This window comes from Bos grunniens, chromosome 21, assembly GCF_055505025.1.
Source record: "Bos grunniens cultivar Pamir isolate PY7600 chromosome 21, Bosgru_T2T1.0, whole genome shotgun sequence".
In the NCBI taxonomy this organism is placed as follows: domain Eukaryota; kingdom Metazoa; phylum Chordata; class Mammalia; order Artiodactyla; family Bovidae; genus Bos; species Bos grunniens.
This window is the reverse complement of record NC_141185.1, coordinates 59,566,129-59,575,814: the sequence shown is the minus strand read 5'-3', so window position 1 is coordinate 59,575,814 and position 9,686 is coordinate 59,566,129. Positions and strand designations below refer to the sequence as shown.

The window sequence follows — 9,686 nt, the reverse complement described above, 5'->3', positions numbered from 1 at the left end:
GAAAAGTTTTATCATTTGCTCTAAAGGGAAAATTAGAGTCAATACAATTTGGAAATATAAGATGAGCTTCATGTTACTGTAGACCACTGTATCGTAGGAGAGTAGTTTATCTTTCGGAGAAGGCAATGGCAGCCCACTCCAGTACTTTTGCCTGGAAAATCCCATGGACGGAGGAGCCTGGTGTGCTGCAGTCCATGGGGTTGCTAAGAGTCGGGCACGACTGAGCGACTTCACTTTCACTTTTCACTTTCATGCATTGGAGAAGGAAATGGCAACCCACTCCAGTGCTCTTGCCTGGAGAATCCCAGGGACAGGGGAGCCTGGTGGGCTGCCATCTATGGGGTCACACAGAGTCTGACACAACTGAAGCAACTTAGCAGCAGCAGCAGTTTATCTTTAAAAATACTGAAAAGAACTTCCTGAGGAAATCACATAGATCTCTCTTCTGAACACCTCAAAAATACTTTGCCTGCCTTGTATTTATTTTTTACCCCTCTCAAAATCTCTTGTCTTTGATAGCAGACACCCTATGGGTGACAAAACAGAATGGAGGAAGTAAGATCATTTGTTTCACACCTTCTTCTCTTTCTAAAAGCAGAAATAAATTTGCTCTTTGATTGGCTCCATGGAAGGCATGTATGTTTGATCTGTTAGAGCATGAAAGAGATTATGAGATTCCAGCCTTGTTGATCTTTAAATGGATTGTATTCATAAAATAAGCAGGGTGGAGGTATGTCTTAAGGGAAGCCCAAGGATCTGCCAGGCTGGGACCCAAGCCAGGTGACAGTTTTTGGCTCCCTCTCAGGATGGAGCACACTACACAGCTGCTGTCTGCCCACTGCATCAGGATGCTGCTGCTGCAGCTGCTAAGTCGCTTCAGTCGTGTCCGACTCTGTGCGACCCCATAGACGGCAGCCCACCAGGCTCCCCCGTCCCTGGGACTCTCCAGGCAAGAATACTGGAGTGGATTGCCATTTCCTTCTCCAATGCATGAAAGTGAAAAGTGAAGTCACTCAGTTGTGTCCGACTCTTCGTGATTCCATGGACTGCAGCGCACCAGGCTCCTCCGTCCATGGGACTTTCCAGGCAAGAGTACTGGAGTGGGCTGCCATTGCCTTCTCTGATAGAATAAGGTAATTTTAAAGTATATGTATACTTATGCAAAGTATATGCATATATCTTTAAATTTCCTCATCTTAGCCTGATGTATATATATTATAAAATATATTATGCAGATCTATTATAAAATATGCATAATATTTTCTATATCGCTTTGTCTGTCTGAAAACCACAGTGGATTGGGAGTGGGTTTCAGCCCCCATTCTGCCATTAAACTTCTAAGTGACTCTAGACAAACCTTTAGCCTCAGGGGCCTCTGCTTTCTCAGCTGTAAGATCACAATGTTAGTTTGGGTGCCAGACAAGATCCCCTGCAATGTCACAATCTCATGAGGGAGATTGTTTCAAGTGTTAAAAGTGATTTTTTGGACCACAGAGGACGAGATGGTTGGATGGCATCACGGACTCAATGGCTGGCTCTGGAAGATGGCGAAGGACTGGGAAGCCTGGCGTGCTGTGTCCATGGGGTCGCAAGGAGTCGGACACGACTGAGCGACTGAACAACAATTTACACGGTTAACCCCTAACGCTGAACCGGCCCTTAAAGACCTTGTCTCTGACTCGTTAGTTACTACGACCTGTGGAGGATGGTGAAGGATCCCTGTTTTTCAAAGAAAACCAAGAGTCCTTCAGGACACCTCACTCTGACCTTCTCACCTGGCCCCCAGCTGCGTCCCTTGCCCATCCCCCACCCTAGACCCCCCAGCCCTCCCACCCGCCCAGAACCCCCACCCCAAGCCTCCACTCCTGGAATACTCATCAACTCGGCAGAGGACCCGCAGGGATAACCCCAGGTTTTAGGTTGTGAACCCCAAAAGTGGGAGAATTAAAAACCTCTGCTCCCAGGGTTTGTCTCTTCTGAACAGTTTCCCCGATTGTTAAACGAAGGAGCTGGGGGTCGAGGACTGGTCTGTTTAAACAGACGCCCTTTTATCTGCTTCACAGCCCCTCCCGCAGGGCCGCCTTCGCAAGTTATCCGAGTGTCATTAAGGGGGACAGCTGCTGGTAAACAAGGGGGGGATGTCGACGCCAGGGCCTCGGTCAACAGAAATTTCACTTTAATCTGTCCCTTGCCTCAAGAAACATCCCTCTCTTTCTCCCTCCGCCGCGCATCATTTATTTATCTCCGTCAACGAGCAGATAGAAGGCTGGCATCGACTCCGGAAAGCCCGCTGGGACAGAAAATTAACAAGGTGCGAGGGACATTCACCTTAGGTCAATTCGAGGGGACGCGGAGAGCAAAGAGAATTTGCCCGGGAGTTCCCCACTTAACTGGAACCCGATCCTACATATTTATAAAGGTGAAACTGGAGGGCTGCCAAGCGCCTGCATTTAAGTGATTAACAAATGTTTCCCTTTAAGTGGACACCTCTTGTTCTAAATATATTTGACAAGAATGCAAAGAGTCATCTGGAGGGCGGAAAGGGCGCCGCTCCGGCCTTCTCCGGGGAGGCGGGCGGGCTAGCAGCGCCGGCCTTGGCCCGCGCGCTCGCCGCCTGGTGCCAGCCGGGTTCACGTCGCGGGTGGGCAGGCTGCCAGCGCCAGAGGCTCCCCGCTGTTTAACGACAATAGATTTACTGCTTCTCGGCATATTGGTGTTATTTTGTATAAACAAGGTTAACACTCCTTTTAAATTAAATGCACCACCTGGTGACTGAATGGGTGACCTTGCCAGCTCTTTCCACCTGGGTTTGGAGAAGCCCGGGTTCCCGCTCGGATTTCCACCCGAGCGCTCTCGTTGGAATCTCCATCTCTGCTTGTTTAAACCGGGTGCTGGGAGGGAGTGGGCCGGGCCGATCTCTGGGACGCGGCGGTGGGAGACCCGCCCCGGGTGCGCCGCATCTCGGCTTCTCGCATGTGGCGCCGGGTTGGATCCCGCCCCGACCCTGAGCTGCGCCGGCGGGACCCGCCGTGGTCGGCCGGGCCATCGGTGTCACAGGGGAGTGACAGCCAGCCTTGCGGGCCCTGCCAAGGCTGCCTCCAAAATAGAGATCTCCAGAGGGGGCCACACCGTGAAAAAGGTTCTTTGTGTTTCACTCTAGCGTGGTATTGATCTAATATAGGGCTCCGCACTCTCCCCACCCTCGAGGAATTTGAACACCTGGAAAAATTCTCTCGGCTTTACATTTGAGGAAATTTAATGGTGTAAACAAACTCAGCGGGAAGCCCTCTTTGATATGAGAAGGCGGAGATCCGTGGAGCTGAACGGGTTTGAAACGACTCTGCCTGGGAACGGGCCATTCAGCCAACAGTTTTAAGGATGGCTTGTAGTTGTTTAGGGAAATTTAGACAGCGCTGTTTTGGAAGCATCTAGAAATTTCAAACCAAATAAACTTTAGTTACTCATTGAATTAAAGGCATCTCCTCAGCGCCTCCTTGCTGTTTGCCACCTTCTGAATTGGGCGAATTATTCAGTCGTCGCTCTTTCATCTTTCTAGATGGTTTGGCAGCCCTATTGCGTAAAAGAACATCAGTCCCACCCGGAGAGGTTCTGTGACTTCCTCAGGGTCCCTGGACCCAGAAGTCCCATAATATCATTGCTGTGTTCCCACAGAGTTCTGCTCTGTGTACCCAGGATTTATGGCGTGAGTCACAGAGGTTGAAAGTTGGTTTATATTTTTATGTTTAATTGGAGGATAATTGTTTACAATGTTCTGTTGGTTTCTGCCCCACAACAGGGGGACTCAGCCCTAAGAATATATACATTCCCTCACTCTTAAGCCTCCCTCCCATCCCTTAGCCCCCATCCCACCCCACTAGGTCTTTACAGGGCATTGAGCTGGGCTCCCTGTATTAACAGCAACGTCCCACTAGCTAGCTATTTTACACATCAGTTCAGTTCAGTTCAGTCACTCAGTTGTGTCCGACTCTTTGAGACCCCATGGACTGCAGCACGCCAGGCCTCCCTGTCCATCACCAACTCCTGGAGTTTACCCAAACTCATGTCCATCGAGTCGGTGATGCTGTCCAACCATCTCATTCTCTGTTGTCCCCTTCTCCTCCTGCCTTCAATCTTTCCCAGCATCAGGGTCTTTTCAAATGAGTTAGCTCTTCACATCAGGTGGCCAAAATATTGGAGTTTCAGTTTCAGCATCAGTCCTTCCAATGAACACCCAGGACTGATCTCCTTTAGGATGGACTGGTTGGATCTCCTTGCAGCCCAAGGGACTCTCAAGAGTCTTCTCCAACACTGCAGTTCAAAAGCATCAATTCTTTGGCGCTCAGCTTTCTTTATAGTCCAACTTTCACATCCATACATGACTACTGGAAAAACCATAGCCTTGACTAGATGGACCTTTGTTGGCAAAGTAATGTCTCTGCTTTTTAATATGCTGTCTAGGTTGGTCATAACTTTCCTTCCAAGGAGTCTCTTTTAATTTTACACGTGGTGGTGTATATATGTTAATGCTATTCTCTCAACTCGTTAAGAAGGAGAAGAATGAATATCATATGTTGTTCAGTCGCCAAGTTGTGTCTGATTTCTTCGTGACCCTATGGACTGCAGCTTGCCAGATATCCCTGTCCCTCAGTGTCTCCCAGAGTTTGCCAGGGAGATTATCATATATTGTGATATTATATATGACAATAATATATGGTGATATCGTATATTGACTCCTATATATGGAATCTAGAAAAATGATACTGATGAACTTATTTGCAGGGCAGGAATAGAGGCTCAGACTTAGAGAAGGAACCTGTGGACACAGAGGGGGAAATTGGTTTATCTTCTTATCAGCATAGAAATAACTAGTCAAATAGCTTCCACTTAAGGTTCTCTCAGTGGCTCAAATCAGAATAATGGAAATGTTTCTATAATTAGCAAGTGATAGAATTTTAATCACCAAAGTGCTAAAAATTTTATAGAGATTTTATTAAAATTAAGCCTAAATTCAGGTTTATTCATATCTTTCAATGGGTGAAGTGAAATATTTCCTTTCTTCCCAAATCACCCTAAAATGTACACTTTCTGTGTGTGGGGGTGGGGGGAGAAGAATAAAACAGGCTTACAATAATAAAATCAATTGTCCATAATCGGTAAGTGTCATGGCCCGTTTTTAGTGACATTTATCATTGAAAGTGGATTTATCATTGAAAGGTGCTAGGTTTGGGGGACACAAAAATGAATAAGGCACAGCCAGGAACTTGGTTAGTTATGGACAGAGGAAACAAGTGCCACCTCTGTGCGTGAAGGGAGCACCCTGCAGACGGCACATCACATGACTCTGGGCCCCCAGGGAACTTCACAGAGCAGGTAGTGCTGCGTTCTAGGCAATTTCTTTGTGTTATTGTGAAACAAGTCGTAATAGAAATATATAGTGATTACTGTTTTGCCAGATATCCTCCGAACCAGTTGGCATGATCTTCATCACAACCCTACAAAGCAGCAACTGTTGTCAATGTATGGAAACTGAGGCATAAAGAAATTACGTAATTTGATCGGTGTTTCACAAGGAATTCAAACCCAAGCAGTCTAGCTTGAGCCTGCACCCTTTTGCTGCCCCTCTATGATTCCATGGTGTTGCATTGACATTGCTATATATCACTTTCTTCCTTTCAAATAGTCTATCTTCTAGGCATTAGCTATCACAATGGGACATAAACTTTTAAAAGTTATTCATTGCCAGACATTGTTACAGACTTTATATACAATCATCTCCCATGAAGCAGACACTTCCTCACTTTACAAATAATGAAACTGGACCATTCTTCATCATCATGACCAAAAGCATAACCAACTGTATCTACCTCATATGAAAAGCAACCCACTCCAGTATTCTTGCCTGGAAAATTCCATGGACAGAGGAGCCTGGTGGGCTACAGTCCATGGTGTTGCAAAAGAGTCAGACACGACTGAGCACAGCACACATTGAAATTAAATCCAAAAGAGTACTTACATGTATAAGGTCTTGTGTTAGGCAATGAGTCATGTCTGACTCTTTGTGACCACATGGACTGTAGCCCACCAGGCTCATCTGGCAAGAATACTGGAGATTCTCCAGGCAAGAACATTGGAGTGGGTTGCCATTCCCTTCTTTAGGGAATCTACCCAACCCAGGGATCGAACCTGAGTCTTCTGCATTGGTAAATGGAGTCTTTTTTTAAAAAATTAATTTATTTATTTTAATTGGAGTCTAATTACTTTACAATACTATGGTGGTTTTGCCATACATTGACATGAATCAGCCATGGGTGTACATGTGTCCCCCATCCTGAAACCCCTCCAACCTCCCTCGCCATCCCATCCCTCTGGGTTGTCCCAGTGCACTGGCTTTGAGTGCCCTGTTTCATGCATCAAACTTGGACTGGTGATCTATTTCACATATGGTAATATACATGTTTCAATGCTCTTCTCTCAAAACATCCTACCCTCGCTGTCTCCCACAGAGTCCCAAAGTCTGTTCTTTATATCTGTGTCTCTTTTGCTGTCTCACATATAAGTCATCGTTACCATCTTTCTAAATTCCATATATATGCATTAATATACTGTATTGGTGTTTTTCTTCCTGACTTACTTTACTCTGTATAATAGGCTCCAGTTTCATCCAGGCAGGTGGATTCTTTATCGTCTGAGCCACCAGGGAAGACCTTCCAAGACAGTAACAAATTTCAAATATTTTTTTCCACAGTAAAACCAAATTCTCAGACTTTTGATTTGGACACATAAGGCACAGAGAGACTGCCATAGTAAACACAGAGCAAATACGATAGGTCCAGAGAGGAATGAACATCTTCACAAAATAAGAGGAGTTTGCAAAGAGATTAGAGCAGGGATTGCAAGAGGGAATAATGGCAGAGAACTGGGCTGGCAGGAATACAAGAGGTAATTTCTAGCTACTTCTTTGGAAAAATAGATTTCTGCTACCTTCAGAAATCTGCTCTCAGAATATGAAGCAAATAGCTTCACAATAAAATATATTTTTTTCTTAGACTATTCACCACTGAGACCCCCATTCTTCACTTTGTCCTGCTCTAGCCAGTACCACCCTCCTTCCAGGTTAAGAGCCGTTGCCTGGTCAGTATTTGAATTTACTTCAGTAATTGTAAGTTGTATCTACTGATTGTTCCAATTATATAAAATAATATTATACAATAAGAAAGAAAATTAGGAAAACGATGAAGAAAACAAAAACTCATTGAAAAGTCTATTGCTGAAAATAATTTGACACTATCTCTTCCAGTTTTCTTCACTAACACATATGAATTTTGTTAAGAAAAAAATACACATGACTAGGATCACTCTCATGCAGTTTGGTGTATTACTTTTTCACTTCATAAACATTTTTCTACTTTCAAATATTCTTTAAATTATTATTTTTAATAATTATATGATATTCATCATAATTATTATTATAGTTTTACATAATAGAGATTAATAACTTCCTTATTCTTGGATAAGTAGGTTATTTCTGACTGTTATTATTTAATATATATAATCCTGCATATATAATTTGGTTGCCTGTATAATTTCCCCCAGCCCCAGACTGAGTCCTTAGAAGTGGAGTTATTGGATCAAAAAATTCCTTTTTGCCATTTTATCAGTAATATAAACATGCAAATGTGAGTGAGTTTGGAGGGAATAGGATAAGATTGGAAAGTGGAAGTGTTTGCAAATTTTGCTACTGTGCTTGTTAATTTCTATTAAAATTATATAAAATATAAAACATTAGAAAGCTACTGTGCTTGTTAATTTCTATAAAAATTATATAAAATATAAAACATTAGAAAGCAAAAAAATACTTTCTTTTTTCAAAAAACTGAAAATTAGTTTGGATTATCATCTGTATTTCACTCTGAGACTTTCATTTTTATCAGATGTCTTTAGGGTTGGATTTCTGTCTTTTGGATATTAATGAGAATAAAAAAGATACATAGTGAGAAGGTTGGATCTTAACACACTCACTGTGAACTAGAATTACCCTCTACGCTGGTAGTAAAGAATCCCCTTGCCAGTGTAAAAGACATAAGAGACTTGTGTTCGATCCCAGGGTCAGGAAGATCCCCTGGAGAAGGAAATGGCAACCCACTCCAATATTCTTGCCTGGAGAATCCCATGAACAGAGGAGCCTTGTGGGCTACAGTCCAGGGGGTTGCAAAGAGTCAGACACGACTGAGCAGTTAAACTGAAAGTGAATAACGGAGTTCAGTTTCAATTATCCATTCTCGATTGTATGTTCCAAGAACAAAGGATAGAAAGAGAAGAAAGTTGTCATACAAAACTTTCATCAGAATTTATAAACTCTGGAGCAATGTACTGTTAAGTAATACACTCTAATGGCCTAAAAGAGGCATTATGGCTTCCAAAGGCATCTAACTTTCTGTTGCTTTTTGCCTGAATAAATTTTCATTGCTACTTTGAAGTCATGGTTGACAGTGTTCAATATAACTTCTTCAAGGTTGGAAGAAAAAGGACCAGTCACCTATTGTTGTGTGCTAAGCCACTTCAGTTGTGTGTGACTCTTTGAGATCCCATGGACTGTAGCCCCCCAGGCTCCTCTGCCCATAAGATTCTCCAGGCAAGAATATTGGAGTGGGTTGCCATTTCCTTCTCCAGGGGATCTTCTCGACCCAGGGATAGAACCCGAGTCTCCTGGGGCTCCTACATTGCTGGTAGATTCTTTACCGCTGAGCCCCCGGGGGAAGCCCTGTCACCTATTACTAGAGTTCCCGAATTGCCCCCTCTTACCTGCTTACCTGTACTGCACTCAAGCCCTTCCTGATTCCTCACACATCTGCCTGGACCACAGTCTTCTGGATGTCCCCACCGAGTCTGATAGTCCATGCTGCCTTCCTTATACCTTATACCAAAGCATGAGCTGTGCTTGGGTTCTCCCAGCTTTCTGCTTGGGCCTGGCCAAGGCCACCGTACACTTCACCAACTCAGCTCTGACCCTAATCCTTTGTTCTTAGACAAGAATAATATTTGAGTGGAAAACTTTTTTATTTAACTGAGGACAACATTAAACAGATTTTGCTTTAATGAAATGAAATGGAGTCTGAATTTATCTGACAGAATGGAATCAGCAGAGAGAAATAAACACAACTCTAGGGAAGTAGAAAACCTTTGTGTATGATTTTGCCATTTTTCACTTCCAGGGATTTGGGTGTTATTGTAAAGAATCATGTTTCCAAATCTACTGATAACAGAACAGATCCATATTCAGCATGATGGAGCTTCTGTTGGGAAAACTGAGGTTCTCTTTCTATTTTTGCCCAAATAGAGAAGCTTGACACAGCTCCAAACTTCTGCTTTCTGACAATGTGCCATGCTGGGAGATGTTAGATGTATTTCCCACAAGAAAGCATCAGTCCCTTCTGTAGGGAGCCAGACAGTTCCTATGGGGGTAAGGCTGGTCATGGTGGTGGTGGTCTTGGCATAAACCAACAACTCATCAGAGAAATAGCTTCAAGCTACTCAGATGGTAAAGAATCCGCCTGCGATGCAGGAGATGGGGTTCAATCCCTGGGTTGGGAAGATGTCCTGGAGAAGGAAATGGCTACCCAACTCCAGTATTGCTGCCTGGAGAATTCCGTGGACAGAAGAGCCTGGTGGACTGCAGTTCATGGCAT

General features: G+C 43.9%; 1 long non-coding RNA gene across 1 annotated transcript; it reads right to left on the bottom strand.

Moving 5' to 3' along the window:
* Window positions 1-3,832: 3,832 nt before the first annotated feature.
* Window positions 3,833-9,002, bottom strand: LOC147349790 (uncharacterized). The gene is made up of 3 exons (XR_015150203.1): window positions 8,811-9,002; window positions 6,632-6,704; window positions 3,833-4,813 (listed from the first exon to the last, which is right to left on the bottom strand). It is a non-coding gene; the product is annotated as an uncharacterized LOC147349790 (long non-coding RNA).
* Between the last annotated feature and the right edge of the window lie 684 nt (window positions 9,003-9,686).